This window comes from Dendrobates tinctorius, unplaced genomic scaffold (genome assembly GCF_039654945.1).
Source record: "Dendrobates tinctorius isolate UK_male_01 unplaced genomic scaffold, ASM3965494v1 ptg000231l, whole genome shotgun sequence".
Classification (NCBI taxonomy): Eukaryota; Metazoa; Chordata; class Amphibia; order Anura; family Dendrobatidae; genus Dendrobates; species Dendrobates tinctorius.
This window is the reverse complement of record NW_027361898.1, coordinates 9,134,332-9,145,000: the sequence shown is the minus strand read 5'-3', so window position 1 is coordinate 9,145,000 and position 10,669 is coordinate 9,134,332.

Genomic DNA, 10,669 nt, shown 5'->3' with positions numbered 1-10,669 from the left:
TATTTTTGCATCGCTTTATTCTGCGTGCTATAACTTTTTTATTTTTTCGCTGATGACACTGTGTGGCAGCTCGTTTTTTGTGGGACAAGATGATGTTTTCAGCAGTACCATGGTTATTTATATCCGTCTTTTTGATCTCGCGTTATTGTACTTTTTGTTCAGCGGTAGGATAATAAATCATTATTTTTTGCTTCGTTTTTTATTTTTATTTTTTAAGGGGTTCGCTTAAGGGGTTAACTAATGGGACAGTTTTATAGGGCGGGTCATTACAGACGTGGTGATACCAAATATGTGTACTTTTGTTGCTTTTTTTTTATTTCCAAAAAATGAACTTATTAGGGAATATTTTTTTTTTAAATTTATTTAGCGATTTTTTTTTTTTAATTATTTTTACACTTTTTTTTTTTTTTTACTTTTATTACATTGTCCCAGGTGGGACATCACTGTCCTGTGACAGATCGCTGATCTGTCACATCACAGATCACTTTGCAGGCACTGAGGAAGCCAGCTCCCTGCAGGCCCCTGAAGGTCCCCGTCGCCATTTTGGATCCGGGGACCTGCAGGAAAGGAGCCCCCTGCAGCAGTGCTGCACATTACGCTGCTGTGGGGGGCTCAGGGAAGCACGGAGGGAGCCACCTCCCTGCCGATGCTTCCCTTTAACCCCTGGTACACCGCGATCGTGTTTGATCGCGGTGTGCCAGGGGTTAACGTGTCAGGGGCGGTCCGTGACAGCCCCTGACACATTGTGACAGGTGTCAGCTGTGATAATCAGCTGACGCCTGGCCGTGATCAGCGGCGCTCACTCTGTGAGCGCCACTGATTGCTGTGACGTACTATCCAGTCCCTGGGAATTAAGTCCCAGGGCACATGGACGGGATAGTACGTCACATGGCAGAAAGGGGTTAAGTTGCAAAAACAGAAAAAACCCATCTGAGAAATTGCTACAACATTAGGAGTGGCAAAATCTACAGTTTGGTACATCCTGAGAAAAAGAAAGCACTGGTGAACTCATCAATGCAAAAAGACCTGGGCACCCACGGAAGACAACAGTGGTGGATGATCGCAGAATAATCTCCATGGTGAAGAGAAACCCCTTCACAACAGCCAACCAAGTGAACAACTCTCCAGGAAGTAGGTGCATCAATATCCAAATCTACCATAAAGAGAAGACTGCATGAAAGTAAATACAGAGGGTTCACTGCATGGTGCAAGCCACTCATAAGCATCAAGAATAAAAAGGCTAGACTGGACTTTGCTAAAAAACATCTAAAAAAGCCAGCACAGTTCTGGAAGAACATTCTTTGGACAGATGAAACAAAGATCAACCTCTACCAGAATGATAGAAAGAGAAAAGTATGGCGAAGGCGTGGTACAGCTCATGATCCAAAGCATACCACATCATCTGTAAAACACGGCGGAGGCAGTGTGATGGCTTGGGCATGCATGGCTGCCAGTGGCACTGGGTCACTAGTGTTTATTGATGATGTGACACAGGACAGACGCAGCCGAATGAATTCTGAGGTATTCAGGGCCATACTGTGTGCTCAAATCCAGCCAAATGTAGCCAAACTGATTGGTCGTCGTTTCATACTACAGATGGACAATGACCCAAAGCATAAAGCCAAAGCAACCCAGGAGTGGAATATTCTTGAATGGCCAAGTCAATCACCTGATCTCAACCCAATTGAGCATGCATTTCACTTGTTAAAGACTAAACTTCAGACAGAAAGGCCCATAAACAAACAGCAACTGAAAACCACCGCAGTGAAGGCCTGGCAGAGCATCAAAAAGGAGGAAACACAGCGTCTGGTGATGTCCATGAGTTCAAGACTTCAGGCAGTTATTGCCAACAAAGGATTTTCAACCAAGTACTGGAAATGAACATTTTATTTATAATTATTTAATATGTCCAATTACTTTTGATCCCTTTAAAAACAGGGTGGCACATGCTAAGGAGCTGAAACTCCTAAACCCTACATCCAATTTTAATGTGGATACCCTCAAATGAAAGCTGAAAGTCTGAACTTCAACTGCATGTGAATTGTTTTGTTTAAAATTCATTGTAGTAATGTCTAGAACCAAAATTAGAAAAATGTTGTCTCTGTCCAAATATATATGGACCTAACTGTATGTTGGCGCTATAAAATTTAAAAGATTATTAACTGTTAGTAGAAGCAGCACTTGCTGGCTGCACGGTGGCGTTTCCTTAGAGGCTTTCTTGCCATCCTGAATCATATCGACTGTATGGGCATGAGGGTGAAAATTTTGTGCATCTGAAAAATTTGGCTCCGAATGCAACTATTCCTGTGGCTCCACGCACTACTACACTGTGTATGAGGAAGTGGCAAAAGATAATGTGAAACTTTGTATTAGTGAATAGCATTTGTGTGCCTTGCTACTGTATACAATACAGTTCAGTGGAAGGTACAGCAACATATGTAACTGCAGGAGGCTACAGGATTGCATGTACCATCCATGACACTACCCACTGTAACACAATATAGTATGTGTAGGAGATATGGAAGACTACTATTCTCAGCACTCACTCCCAGACCATTGTGTTACAGAATAATCAGTGCTTTTACTATTCACAATCCCATTTTCTTTTATCAGCATCTGTCTACAATATTATATCGTAAACGTGTTACCTTTTTGTGAGTATACAAGAACTACATAAGCACACAGTTCTGTACCTAATCCTATCATGTGTGATATTTTCTGCTGAGCTGTGTACCTAATTTTATTGTGTGTAGTACTATTTCCTGAGCTGTGCATCTGATCCTATACGGGGTGGGCAATTAATTTTCCAGAGGGGCCACATGAGAGACCATGACTGTTGTGGAGGGCCGAACTAATAGCTTGAAATTAATTCTACTCAGTATTAATTCATTAATATTAATTGTATCACTTAATATTCAGCATAATTAAGTATGCTGACACCCCCTATATATCTTTGAACCCCCCCACAGCCCCTTATATACAGCATGAGCCTTAGACAGCCTACTACATATGTTGCGCCCCTGAGGCTTCAGTCGCCACAGAGGTACTGCACCTTCTCCTAAGGTGTAGTGCCCCACCATCCAGGTAAGGTGGGAACTCCTTTCCGCATTCCAACACCTGCACCCCACACACAGGATAGTTCAGCAGGGACCCATCCATGCTTTATGCTGGAAACGTCATAGGGTGCCTTTTTGTGGTCCCTGGCTTCGTAACACAAGAGGTGCTGGGGAGGCGGGTGGAATTAGATATAAAAGAGAGGGAAGGTGTAGGATTTCAGGTCAGTCTGGGGTGAGTCCCAGAGAGAGAGAGCAGGCTGACAGCAGGTCAGCCTGAGAGGAGCTCAAGGCGGAGGAAGGCAGTCAGTCAGGAGAGGCTGAAGACTGGTCTTAGTGGAACGAGCTCCCTAGGGAAGGAAGAGAAGGAGAAAGAGACGTAGACTGGAGACTACAGATTCCATAAGAGAGATAGAACAGATCGGAACGAAGGAGAATAGATGGACGGTGGGAAGTTGGTTGAAGAAAGATAGAGAACCCTTCCAGTCCAGAGAGCACAAAGGCCGGGGCCCGGTCCCCGAGGTTGATTGGATCTTTATGTCCGGCAACAGACACCGGAGGAGTAGTGAGCTGCTAACGCCTTGCTCCCATCATAGACTTGGGACACAACAGCAACTGAGTAGAGAGCCGGGACACAGTGAGGAGTCCCCGAAGCAGGCTACAGCTGTCTGTCATACAAGTAAAGACTAGGAACACCTAGAGAGAGGCATTCCAGGGTAACTAAGTACTGGAGTGCTTCGCACCTAAAGGCGCATTGGAGGAGTCGTTCAGTAAGGTACATGTTGGCGGAGTGTTGAAGGGAGAATCCTATCCTGCCTGGAAGTTGGCTGGAGCCCTGACCTGGAGAACACAGTACGGAGGCCCCTCCTCCACCAATGCTGACTGTGGGAGACAGCGAGCGGGCGGGCCCGCAGACTTCAGATTTTCAGCCCCACAGCTGTCTCGGTCCACGGGACTGAGACAGCCAGAGGGCCGGATGTGGCCCGCGGGCCACACTTTGCTCAGGTATGAACAGCATGCTACTGTCTGCTGAGCAGTGTATCTAATTCTATCCTGTGTGATACTGTCTGCTGAGCCGTGTATCTAATCCTATCCTGTATGATACTGTCTGCTGAGCTGTGTATCTAATACTATCCTGTGTGATACTATCTGCTGAGCCATGTATCTAATCCTATCCTGTGTGATACTGTCTGCTGAGCTGTTATCTAATCCTATCCTGTGTGATACTGTCTCCTGAGCTGTGTATCTAATCCTATCCTGTGTGATACTGACTGCTGAACTGTGTATCTAATCCTACCCTGTGTAATACTGACTGCTGAGCCATGTTTCTGATCCTATCCTGTGTGATTCTGTCTGCTGAGCTGTGTATCTAATCCAATCCTGTGTGATACTGTCTGCTGAGTTGTGTTTCTGAGTGCAATGATTCTGGGGGGGTGAAGGTACCCCAAGAGCTGTAAGGCTAGCACGCTATTGATAGAGTTTATCCATAGAGGCATAGCTCCCAACCGTCCCTATTCTCGCGGGACAGTCCCGTTTTTTACACCCCCACCCGCATCCCACCCGGGACTCTATTTTTCCTGCATTGCACTGAGCCACCACACCCCCCCATGCACCGACCCCATCCTCGCCCTCCCAGAGACCCACCGCAGCCTGCAATGACGTCCTATCCTGTTCTGTGGCTGTGTGCACAGGTGCCTCCGTGTCTGCATTCTGCAGGACTCTGCTGTGCTGGTTGTCATGGTACAGTGTGGATGTAGCAGAGCCGTGTGTGTACGAGGTGTATGGAGCTGAGCCCTTTGTGTACGAGGTGTATGGAGCAGAGCCACATGTGTGTGGCGCCCCTGAGGCTTCAGTCGCCACAGAGGTACTGCACCTTCTCCTAAGGTGTAGTGCCCCACCATCCAGGTAAGGTGGGAGCTCCTGACCACACTCTACACCTGCATTCCACACACAGGATAGTTCAGTGGGGCCACCTAACAGCTTCATGCTGGGGGTTAGCAGAGCACCCCTCGTGGAACCCTGCTTCGTAACACGAGATGTGCTGGGAGGCAGGTGGAGTAAGATGATACAAAAAGAGTGGGAAGAGTGAAAGTTAGTGGTTAGTTGGTTAGAGGAGAGAGAAGATGGGTGTCTGAGGGACGTGCTGCAGCAGGTCCCAGTGATCTGGGCTGCTGGCACGAGAAAGACCAGAGAAAGAGACTGATAAGATTGATAACCTAACCTTCCATAAGAGAGAGAGAGAACAGATCGGAACGAAGGAGAATAGAAGGACGGTGGGAAGCAGCTTGAGAAAGAGAGAGAACCCTTCCAGTCCAGAGAGCGCAAAGGCCGGGGCCCGGTCCCCGAAGTTGATTGGAACTTTATGTCCGGCAACAGACACTGGAGGAGTAGTGAGCCGCTAACGCCTTGCTCCCATCATAGACTTGGGACACAACAGCAACTGAATAGAGAGCCGGGACGCAGTGAGGAGTCCCCGAAGCAGGCTACAGCTGTCTGTCATACAAGTAAAGACTAGGAACACCTAGAGAGAGGCATTCCAGGGTAACTAAGTACTGGAGTGCTTTGCACCTAAAGGCGCATTGGAGTCGTTCAGTAAGGTACATGTTGGCGGAGTGTGGAAGGGAGAATCCTATCCTGCCTGGAGGTTGGCTGGAGCCCTGACCTGGAGAACACAGTACGGAGGCAGGCAGTTGTGTGAACTGCAAACAGTGAGTAAAGCTTTGGAACCGCATACTCTGGTGTCCTCCAGTTATTCCAGCACCACTACACCTGGGTACCAGCCTCCATACCATTCTGCGCCTCTCCTCATCCATTGCACCTACACTGCCCTGGGACTACAGCTCCACCTGTGGGGAGCTATACCATCTCTGCTGCACCACACCATCAGTCCCAGCGGATCTGCATGCAGCGTTGGCTTACCACCTTACTTGCCAAACACCTTGGGTGGCGTCACGAACTATTCATATAAACTTTAACACCATTAACATCACCGCCATTGATATTGGGCGCTCAGAGCCACGGACCGGGTCACCGCTGCTGTGACACATTCCCGCCTTGACACCAGCCCGGTACCGAGTACCCCGCTGCCCTGGGTGTGCGAGGGCGACCCATGTGTATGAGGTGTACGGAGCGGAGCCGCGTGTGTACGAGGTGTACGGAGCGAAGCCGCGTGTGAAAGAGGTGTACGGAGCAGAGCCATGTGTGTACGAGGTGTACATAGCGGAGCCGCGTGTATACGAGGTGTACGGAGCGGAGCCGCGTGTGTACGAGGTGTACGGAGCGGAGCCGCCTGTGTACGAGGTGTACGGCGCGGAGTCGCGTATTTACTTGGTGTACAGAGCGGAGCCGGGCATGTACGAGGTGTACGGAGCCACGTGTGTACGAGGTGTATGGAGCCACGTGTGTACAAGGTGTGTGGAGCGGAGCCATGTGTGTACGAGATGTACGGAGCAGAGCCACGTGTGTATGAGGTGTACGTAGCGGAGCCGCGTGTGTACGAGATGTACAGAGCGGAGCCACGTGTGTACGAGGTGTACGTAGGGGAGCCGCGTGTGTATGAGGTGTACGGAGTGGAGCCACGTATGTACAAGGTGTACGGAGCGGAGCTGTGCATGTACAAGGGAGCCACGTGTGTGCAAGGTGTACGGAGCAGAGCCGCGTGTGTACGAGGTGTACAGAGCGGAATCATGTGTGTACGTGGTGTACGGAGCGGAGTCATGTGTGTATGGGGTGTGTGGGTGTGTATGGGGTGTGTAGAGCAGAGCCGTGTGTGTGCGGAGTGGAGCCATGTGTGTACGGGATGTATGGAGCGGAGCCAAGTGTGTACAAGGCATACAAAGCGGGCTTTTCCCGCGGACACAGGAGTACATGGAGGAGCCCTGAGGAGCACTTTAAAACTCGCACATGACGTTCTACTGGAAGTGATGTGCTGGAAGCTGACCAGAAATGAGGTAATTTCATGAGGAGATTGTGACGTAACCATGGAGGCACTTCAGGGAATGCTTCAGATCCATCACAGTGTCCTCCTCTGACAGCGCGGACTGCAGGTTTGCCTTGGACTCAGGGATGTTAGCCATGTGAGCGGATTATGATATGTCCTGCACCGGGAGGCTCAGGTGGGCACTACAATGGGAGCTGGGCTGCTATAGTATCTTTATAGAATCTTTCTTTATTTATTTCTTTCTCTCTCTGTTTCTTTCTCTGTACTTTCCATCTCTCTCTCTGTTTCTTTCTTTCTCTGTTCTTTCTCTGTTTCTTTCTCTCTCTGTTCTTTCTTTCCCTCTCTTTTTCTCTCTGTTCTCTCTCTAATCTTTCTTTTTTCTCTCTCTCTGTTCTTTCTTTCCCCTCTTTTTTTCTTTCTTTTTCTTTCCCCTCTTTCTTTCTCTCTGTTCTCTCTTTCTTTCTTTCTCTCTCTCTGTTCTTTCTCTGTCTCTCTGTTCTTTCTTTCTTTCCCCTCTTTCTTTCTCTCTATCTCTGTTCTTTCTTTCTTTCCCCTCTTTCTTTCTTTCACTCTCTATTTTTTCTTTATCTTTCTTTCTCTCTCTCTGTTCTTTCTTTCCTTCTCTCTCTGTTCTCTTTCTTTCTTTTTTCTCTTTCTTTCTCTCTATTCTTTCTTTATTTCCCCTTTCTTTCTCTCTGTTCTTTCTTTCCCCTCTTTCTTTCTCTGTTCTCTCTTTTTTTCTCTTTCTTTCTTTTTCTCTCTCTATTCTTTATTTCCCCTTTCTTTCTCTCTGTTCTTTCTTTCCCCTTTCTTTCTTTTGCTCTCCCTCTGTTCTTTTTTTCTGTCCCCTTTTTCTTTCTCTTTCTGTTCTTTTTTCCCTTTCTTTCTCTCTCTGTTCTTTCTCTCTCTCTCTCTCAGTTCTTTCTATCTGTTCTCTCTCTCTCTGTTCTTTTTTCCCCTCTTTCTTTCTCTCCCCTCTTTCTTTCTTTCCCCTCTTTTTTTCTCTCTCTGTTCTTTCTTTCCCCTCTTTCTTTCTCTCTGTTCTTTCCGTCTTTCCATCTCTTTCTTTCTTACTTTCTCTTTGCTCTTTCTTTCTCTCTCTAATCTTTCTTTTTTTCATTCTCTCTCTCTGTTCTTTCTCTCTCTGTTCTTTCTCTCTCTCTGTTCTTTCTCTCTCTCTGTTCTTTCTCTCTCTCTGTTCTTTCTTTCCCATCTTTCTTTCTATTTCTTTCCCCTATTTTTCTCTGTTCTTTCACTTTCTTTTTCTTTACTTCTTTCTTTCTCTCTTCTTTCTTTCTTTCTTTCTTTCTTTCCCCTCTTTCTTTCTCTCTGTTCATTCTTTCCCCTTTCTTTCTCTCTCTATGTTCTTTCTTTCTTTCCCCTTTCTTTCTCTTTCTTTGTCTGTTCTTTCTTTTTATCTGTTCTCTCTCTGTTCTTTCTTTCCCCTCTTTCTCTCTCTCTGCTCTTTCTCTCTCTGTTCTTTTTTGTCCCCTTTCTTTCTGTGTTCTTTCTTTCTTTTTCTTTCATTTTCTCTGTTCTTTCTTTCTTTCCCCTCTTTCTCTCTGTCTTCTTTCTTTTCCCTTTCTTTCTCTCTCTGTTCTTTTTTTCACTCTCTGTTCTTTCTTTCTTTCTTTCCCTTCTTTCTTTCTCTCTCTGTTCCTTCTTTTCCTTCTTTCTCTCTGATCTTTCTCTCTGTCTTTCTTCTCTCTCTGTTCTTTCTCTCTCGCTCTCCTTTCTTTCTCTCTCGCTCTCCTTTCTCTCTGTTTTCTTTTTTCGCTCTCTGTTTTCTTTCTTTTCCTCAGTACCTGTCATTGTGCTCACAGTACCAGCCACTGTGCCCATAATGCCAACCACTGTGCCCTCAGTACCAGTCAGTGTGATCAGCAGTGCTAAATGGGTGCAGTTGGGTGTGGATATGGGTGTGACTAGTTGTGAAATGAGTGTAGTCGGGCCATGGTCTTAAATTTGCTGCAGCCTTTGTCCCTCTTTCCCTTCTTCAAAAGTTGGGAGGTATGATAGAGGGTTTTCACACTAGTTTACAGGGGAAGATCTCAATCTATATATGCCTTCATAACACTAATGCCTCAATATGGTAAATGGAGATGGTGGTTGTGGAACCTAGAAATCTTGAACTGCCCCCTGACACTACTGTACAGGCCAGGTGCTTTTGGGATTAACAAGATATATTAAAAGTGGAGGGAAATAATGTGTAAGATTCCCAGTCACACGTGTTAGTCAGCTGTCTGTATAGCTAATGATTTCTTCAGACCTCATAATATAATGACATTCAAACATTCAATTCATCATGATAAAAATGCAGGAACTTCAGAACTTGATGTCTTTTCTTACTGAACATAAAGGAGTATTAAAAAAGTTCTCAAAGATTTTGCAAGATGTCCTAATATATACAGCACAGCGCCATCTATTCTGTGGGACTACAGCTGGAAAGTCACACTGTTTATAGCACTAAACGAAAACCTCAGTGTTCTTAGTTTGCTGGGTTTAAAGTAACCAGCTGAAGCTGCTGATACAATATATATTTAGAAAAAATATACAACTGTCAATGACACAGATGTTGATTGTAAACTATTCAATAGTTTGATGGCAAATAGTGGGAAAGCAGAAGTTTTTTGCTTTTATACTTTCCCTTTTTTGGGGTACACTTTTGGCATTGGCTCAAAAAAAGGCATCAAAAACTGCCACAAAAATTCCATGTGAGACTCCAGTCCAGTGGCGTAGCGTCGGTTGACAACTTCTGGGGCAAAACATGTATTTTGGACTCATAGACCATTAGCGTTCCCTGGGTCTCTTCTATCAGACCAGAATTGAACAAACTTTACTGCAAGCACAAACAGTCATGGCCGAAAGTGTTGGCACCCTTGAAATTGTTCCAGAAAATTATTGAACTTACACATATTTTGTTATACATCTGTTTCCTTTGTGTGCATTGAAACACAAAAAAAGAGAGGGGGAAAAAAGGAAAATTGGACATCATTTCACACAAAACCCCAAAAAAAGAACCTGACAAAATTGTAGGCACAATTCAAAAATTGTGGGTAACCAACTTTATTTCAAGCACGTGATTCTCGTTCAAACTCACCTGTGACAAGACACAGGTGTGGGCAATATGAAAATCACACATGAAACCAGATAAAAAGAGAAGTTGATTAAATATGGGCTTCTCACAAAATTAGAATATCATCAAAAAGTTAATTTATTTCAGTTCTTCAAAACAAAAAGTGAAACCCATATATTAAATTGAGTCATTACAAACAGAGTGATCTATTTTAAGTGTTTATTTCTGTTAATGTTGATGATTATGTGTCACGATAGTGACTGACCAGTGCGACACGACCCAATGATTGGTCGGTCACCAAACAGCAAACAAACAAGGGAGCACCAGGGACACAATTACAATGGTGGGCCTTGCGATAGGGGACGGGGAGAGGTCGCTGCAGAATGACCTCCAACACCGACGGTGAGCTGATGCATCAGGTGACCTTTTAAAGGATGGTGGGAGTGGTCACCACCTGCATCAGCAAATTCAGCGGCAATGTAATTACACCAGTGGCCACCAGGGGTAAAAACTGATATTAACCCTCAATGGCCTGAAAGGAAAAAAAATTTAATGTGAGAATCCAGCTCTGCCACGGATCCAAACAATGGATCGTGACAT